General features: G+C 43.7%; 1 pseudogene; it reads left to right on the forward strand.

Annotated features, from left to right (window-relative positions):
* The first annotated feature begins 211 nt into the window (after positions 1 to 211).
* Positions 212 to 703, forward strand: LOC125506638 (annotated as a pseudogene).
* The last annotated feature ends 6229 nt before the right edge of the window (positions 704 to 6932 follow it).

The raw sequence follows: 6932 nt of genomic DNA on the forward strand, positions 1-6932 counted from the left end.
GTGCTTTAACCGAGTGTTTCGTTGACAATACTCGGAAAGTACCTGTTTGCCGAGTTTTAATTCTTGCCGAGTACTTCTTTGGTAGGAACTCGACAAAGATACTATTGCCCACTTCCTAATTGCACTCCGCAAAGACGAAAATTCCAGTAGTGAAGCTTTAAAGGAGCGAGTGCTTGTGTTTAGCATGTTTGTTGAACCATTGAACTTGATCATGGAACAGCTGAGGAAAGAGTTCAACTGGACTAAACGCAACGAGCTCCTGTATATCGGTGGAAACGTCTCTGTTAAAACCCGCAAGTCCTTGATGGTGGACTTCAATGATATCGAGAGCGAGGCCAAGGTGATGCTTGCATCTACCAAGGTGTGTGGAGAAGGTATCACCCTCTTTGGAGCATCGCGTGTGGTGCTCCTCGATGTTGTGTGGAACCCTTCTACCCAAAGGTAGGCGATTGGACGTGCATATCGAATTGGTCAGCAGAAGATTGCCCATACATACAATCTAATCGTAGAAGGAACACAAGAGAAGGGCAAATATGATATATAAGCTAAGAAAGACCAAATGTCCAAATTATTCTTTTCAAGTGAGGCACAACCTGCGGAATGCAACCCGTTATCAGAATCTATTTCAAATGACATGATTTTGGAACAAATGGCGGAAGATGAAAATCTGAAAGAGATTTTTGTGAATATTGTCCCATTGTAGTGACAATAGAACTTATAGATATCTGGTAAGTGGAAACTTCTAAGATCATAATGTTGCAATTTCCATATTTGCTTGTGGTACTTATCATATTATATCATTACTGGACAAGCAGGCGTTCCATCAAATTCTGAATTTATGGATTCTTCAACAAAAGAAGTAAATAATTTGCAAGGTATTGAAAATAGAAATTCTAAATTGAGATCGTATATGTGGTACGACTCCCTGCTGCAGCCGGCGACATGATCTGGCCGTGCCATCCGATTCCGGCTTCCTGACCATGATACTGCATCATGACTATCTGTTCGTATCCCCTTTGACTTTCCACTGACTCTCTCTATCAGGCCAAGAAAGAGGGCGGTGGAGATGGCATCCTTGCAGCAATGAGATTCCACAAAGGATTTGGACTGGGAGGAGATAAGCTGGATGTTGTGATGAGGTTCGGGGGCTCATCTGTGTCATTGGCAATAAGGATGGAGGAGGTGGTGGGGCTCAGCCTTGGTCGTCAGACAATGACTCAGTATTCGTATGTCTCCTCTATCTATTTCAAGGAATCCTATATTCTCCTGTAATCATTTACAAATTTTTGAGAACAACTCATGGGAGGTTAATTCTGAAGTATATAGATTAAGCTCCAATATATTACGCTCATCAAATCCTTCAAGTATACTTTATTCGCATAACATCACTTGCCGAATTCCTTTCTCTTAGTTTTTACGCCACCTCCTCCCAGTCCTTTAAGTATGCATGTGCTAAACAGAACGAGAAAAAAATTAGGTGAAAGGGTTGCCTCCTACCTAGCAGTGCCTGACCTTCCTCTCAGGAGGCTAACCCAGGGGTGCGCCCCAACCACTAGTGTGGATTATGGTCCGTAACTCTATCTATGTGGCATCTTCTCTCTCTAGTTTCTCAATTTTATCACTTGGTTGTGATCGATTTGATGTAATCTTTGGTATGCTTTATTGTGTGATGATTTTGACTTTCTGTTAACACAATATACAAACTATTTTGATTATGTATGCATGATTTATAGATGTATATGTTCTTTGATCTAATCGAATATCATAATAAGTCCAATGTTCTAACTTATATTTGTTATAATCGATCTACAATTATTTGCAAATTCACATATGTACCACTGTCCAACCTAAGGACCGAACATGCCGGTTAGCATAGGGATAAGAGGGTCTAGTGGAAACTCTTGATATATGTATATTATGTATTCTGAAACAAGATTCCTTCATTCCAATATTTATTTTTAGTTTTGAGAAGCCATCAGTCCACTCTTTAACGTACATCATGTGTGCACCACAGTTTTTGCATTTATTTCCATCAAAAATTGCAACACTTCAATATACGGTGATCCATAGGAGGTGACCAGAGCCTGGCTATGAGATGTGTGTCATCATCCGCGACAAAACAGAAGACAAGTACCCAAACAACAGACCAGACTCATGCACGCAGCCTGAAGAAGATGTCAGGCATCATTTCAATTAAAATGCAATTTCCACTTTTCCGCAAGTGCAACTGGGTGAAATGGTGCAAGTCGCATTATTCGCTAAAATGAACTCGCGCTTTCAAAATGAGTAGATTCCATATACATCATAGAAACTTTGCCCATCCCATATGTCGCTCGATTTTTTTCACTCCCTAACATATTACTGAATGTTTTCACCGCGTACTCATATGCCACTAACGTCTATTTATCGTAAGTTATCGTCAAGTATAAGTTGGAAGACATTTTTTTCCCTTGGCACAGTACAAAACAATCTATGCGGTTTTTATCTTTTCTATTGGATTTGTCATTTGACGGGAGAATGAACAACATCGGTTTTTTCTTTTTTCCAAAGCCTAAAAACAAATTAAGATTGGATAGAGGGGCTTTAGTCCCAGTTGATACTTAGATAATAGAATATGATATTTTTGTGTAAAAAGTTCAAAACTCTATTTGGAAACATTGTTTGTAATGGCAAGATTCACCTGTATGCCCAACATCACCACATTATCATAAACTATGGAATGAATATGGTCATCGCGTTGGTTATCTGAGACCAAATGTTTCATGGAAAAATTGTAAATAATATGGCATCAAATTTAAATGTCAACATAAAATTATCCATCTCTTCAAAATGAACATCTTTGATTTTTAAGGCATCTTCATTCGAGGTCGTATGCAACCGCTACAACTAACACTAGTAGAAAACAGGGCTATGGTCCAGGCCGGGTCAGCCCATTAGTCCCGGTTCAGTCTAGAACCGGGACCAATGTGGGCATTGGTCCCGGTTCGTGAGCCCAGGGGGCCAGCCGGGCCACGTGGGCCATTGGTCCCGGTTCATCTGGACCTTTTGGTCCCGGTTGGTGGGATGAACCGGGACCAATGGGCCTCGCTCCTGGCCCACCATCATTGGTCCCGGTTGGTGGCTTGAACCGGGACCAAAGGCTCCCCTTTAGTCCGGGCTCATGTCACCAACCGGGACCAATGAGGTGCCTATATATACCCCCTCGCGCAAGAGCAGAGCACAGTGCTCTGTTTTTTCTGGCCGAGGGGGAGAGGGCTTTGTGGTGCTCTAGCTCACCTCCTATGCACATGAGGTGTTCGATGGAATGCCCGAGCCAACTACTTAAGCTTTCTCCTCTCGAAGCTCGACCTCCAAGCTCCATTTTCCTCGAGATTTGTCTAGATTTAGCAGTCTGTCACGCCCCGTCCCCGTCTTCACCGCCGTCGATCACCCGCGCTGATCTCATCACCGACACCACCATGGTGAGCCTCTTGTTCTTATCTTCTTTCTGAAAGGAAAAATATTCTTACTTGTATGTTTATATAGATACTTGTATCATTTTCTTACATTTATTATTGCATCTTATATAGTGCGATGGTTTTGGTATCCGCCCCCGTCGGCCCTCGTCCTGTCTGTGATTCGGATATGGTATGTATATTATCTTTATAACTATTGGTTCATTTATTGTTTATGAAAATTATGCCGACCAATGTGACATAGATTTTATTTATCTAGGATGTATGTGAATCGGAAATGCCAACCGACCCTATTGTCGAGAGGTTAAATTTAGTTGAAGAAGAAAACAATTTGTTGAAGGAAAAAATAAAAAAAAATTGAGGAGGAGAAGATGATATTGGAGTTGCATGATGCGGATGTCATCGATGATCACAAGATCAAGATGGATGCAATGCGCTTGAAGATTAGAAAGATTAGAAAATATGCCATTCATACGGAGGCTTGGTATCATTATGCCGTTGGATCAATTGTTACCTTGGTTGCGATTATGATCGCATTTGTTTTCGCATTGAAATGTTTTACATAGTTTCAATGTATGGTTTGATTAATTAGATGCTCTGGAGAACTATATGTTGTTAGATGAGAACTATGTATGCACTTTGGTTTTAATGTGATGATGAACTTCTATTAATTTGGACACTTAATTATATATAATGCACGTAGATGAACCAGCAATGGATGTACGGTGACAGACACACCCGCGAGTACATTAAGGGCGTGCATGAGTTTCTCGATGCGGCTGAGGCAAACAAGCAGAATGGTTTTATGTGTTGTCCATGCACTGAATGTGGGAATACGAGGTCTTACTCTAACCGGAAAATCCTTCACTCCCACATGCTTTACAAGGGTTTCATGCTACACTATAATGTTTGGACGAGGCACGGAGAAATAGGGGTTATGATGGAAGACGGCGAAGAAGAAGAGTACGATGACAACTATGCGCCCCCTGAATACGGTGATGCTGCAACGGGGGGAGCTGGTGAAGATCAAGAGGAACCAGATGATGTGCCCAATGATGCTGCCACGGGTGAAGCTGCTGAAGATCAAGAGGAACCAGACGATGTGCCTGATGATGATGATCTCCGTCGGGTCATTGTTGATGCAAGGGCGCAATGCATTAGTCAAAAGGAGAAGCGGAAGTTCGATCGCATGTTAGAGGATCACAAAAAAGGGTTATACCCCAATTGCGAAGATGGCAACACAAAGCTCGGTACCGTACTGGAATTGCTGCAGTGGAAGGCAAAGAATGCTGTGGCGGACAAAGGATTTGAGAAGCTACTGAAAATATTGAAGAAGAAGCTTCCAAAGGATAACGAATTGCCCGACAGTACATACGCAGCAAAGAAGGTCATATGCCCTCTAGGATTGGAGGTGGAGAAGATACATGCATGCCCTAATGACTGCATCCTCTACCGCGGTGCATACAAGGATCTGAACGCATGCCCGGTATGCGGTGCATTGTGGTATAAGATCAGACGAGATGACCCTGGTGATGTTGACGGCGAGCCCCACAGGAAGAGGGTTCCTACGAAGGTGATGTGGTATGCTCCTATAATACCACGGTTGAAACGTCTGTTCAAAAATGAAGAGCATGCCAAGTTGATGCGATGGCACAGTGAGAACCGAAAGAAAGATGGGAAGTTGAGAGCACCTGCTGACGGGTCGCAGTGGAGAAAAATCGAGAGAAAGTACTGGGATGAGTTTGCAAAGGACCCAAGGAATGTATGGTTTGCTTTAAGCGCGGATGGCATTAATCCTTTCGGGGAGCAGAGCAGCAATCACAGCACCTGGCCCGTGACTCTATGTATGTATAACCTTCCTCCTTGGATGTGCATGAAGCAGAAGTTCATTATGATGCCAGTTCTCATCCAAGGCCCTAAGTAACCCGGCAACGACATTGATGTGTACCTAAGGCCATTAGTTGAAGAACTTTTACAGCTTTGGAATGGAAACGGTGTACGTACGTGGGATGAGCACAGACAGGAGGAATTTAACCTCAAGGCGTTGCTGTTCGTGACCATCAACGATTGGCCCGCTCTTAGTAACCTTTCAGGACAGACAAACAAAGGATACCACGCATGCACACACTGTTTAGATGACACTGAAAGTATATACTTGGACAAATGCAGGAAGAATGTGTACCTGGGCCATCGTCGATTTCTTCCGACAAACCATCAATGTCGAAAGAAAGGCAAGCATTTCAAAGGCGAGGCAGATCACCGGAAGAAGCCGGCCATGCGCACCGGTGATCACGTGCTTGCTATGGACAATGATTTACACTACGTAATATTTGGAAAGGGTCCCGGTGGACTAGCTGTTCCGAATGACGCTGAAGGACACGCACCCATGTGGAAGAGGAAATCTATATTTTGGGACCTACCCTACTGGAAAGACCTAGAGGTCCGCTCCTCAATCGACGTGATGCACGTGACGAAGAACCTTTGCGTGAACCTGCTAGGCTTCTTGGTCGTGTATGGGAAGACAAAACATACACCTGAGGCACGGGAGGACCTGCAACGTTTGCACGAAAAAGACGGCATGCCTCCGAAGCAGTATAAAGGTCCTGCCAGCTACGCTCTTACAAAAGAAGAGAAAGAAATCTTCTTTGAATGCCTGCTCAGTATGAAGGTCATGACTGGCTTCTCGTCGAATATAAAGGGAATAATAAATATGCCAGAGAAAAAGTTTCAGAACCTAAAGTCTCATGACTGCCACGTGATTATGACGCAACTGCTTCCGGTTGCATTGAGGGGGCTTCTACCGGAAAACGTCCGATTAGCCATTGTGAAGCTATGTGCATTCCTCAATGCAATCTCTCAGAAGGTGATCGATCCAAAAATCGTACCAAGGCTATGGAGTGATGTGGTGCAATGTCTTGTCAGTTTCGAGCTGGTGTTCCCACCATCCTTCTTCAATATCATGACGCACGTCCTAGTTCATCTAGTCGACGAGATTGTCATCCTGGGGCCCATATTTCTACACAATATGTTCCCCTTTGAGAGGTTCATGGGAGTCCTAAAGAAATATGTCCATAACCGCGCTAGGCCAGAAGGAAGCATCTCCATGGGCCATCAAACAGAGGATGTTATCGGGTTTTGTGTTGACTTCATTCCTGGCCTTAACAAGATAGGTCTCCCTAAATCGCGGTATGAGGGGAGACTGACTGGAAAAGGCACTCTTGGAAGAGACTCAATAATATGCAGGGACGGATATTCTTGGTCTCAAGCACACTACACAGTTCTAGAGAACTCTACCTTGGTGACCCCGTATGTCGATGAACACAAGAACAGTCTGCGCTCCAAACACCCGGAGCAGTGCGACGACTGGATTACATGTGAACACATCAGGACTTTCAGCAGTTGGTTGGAAACACGTCTCAGAGGTGACAACACTGTTTGTGATGAGTTGTACTTGTTGTCCAGGGGACCATGTTTGAT

The sequence above is a fragment of the Triticum urartu genome, chromosome 5 (assembly GCF_003073215.2).
Source record: "Triticum urartu cultivar G1812 chromosome 5, Tu2.1, whole genome shotgun sequence".
Lineage (NCBI taxonomy): Eukaryota > Viridiplantae > Streptophyta > Magnoliopsida > Poales > Poaceae > Triticum > Triticum urartu.